The sequence below is a fragment of the Bolinopsis microptera genome, chromosome 6 (genome assembly GCF_026151205.1).
Source record: "Bolinopsis microptera isolate Bmic1 chromosome 6, MBARI_Bmic_1.0, whole genome shotgun sequence".
In the NCBI taxonomy this organism is placed as follows: Eukaryota; Metazoa; Ctenophora; class Tentaculata; order Lobata; family Bolinopsidae; genus Bolinopsis; species Bolinopsis microptera.
The window spans coordinates 1,302,483-1,302,878 of NC_087077.1; positions in this window are offsets into that span (position 1 = coordinate 1,302,483).

Consider the following 396-nt stretch of genomic DNA (forward strand, 5'->3'; position numbering starts at 1 on the left):
GCAACAGAGTATGACACTAACGCTACAGCCACAGCGAAAAGAGAGTACCTCCGGCTGGTGCGGCTCCACAACAAAAGTCGATGCGATGAGCTCAAGAAGAAGAGGGGCAAGCTCGAGAAGAAAGAGCAGGATACGTTTAAGAAGAACCCGTATGACTACAGCATTGAACATTGAACATTGAATCACTCTTCTCACGACAAAAACAGGGTATCAGGGCAGTAATGCCAGGTCACATTAATTACTTTTACAAAGACGGTCGACTGCCAGAACACACAAAACAATTTTTCAATAACAATGGTATACTCACGGTGCACAGTGTTATTGTAAAAAACACACTAATTCTCATGCACCGAATCAAACATTTCCGCAGCTCAGTCCCTCAACAAATCTGTATGA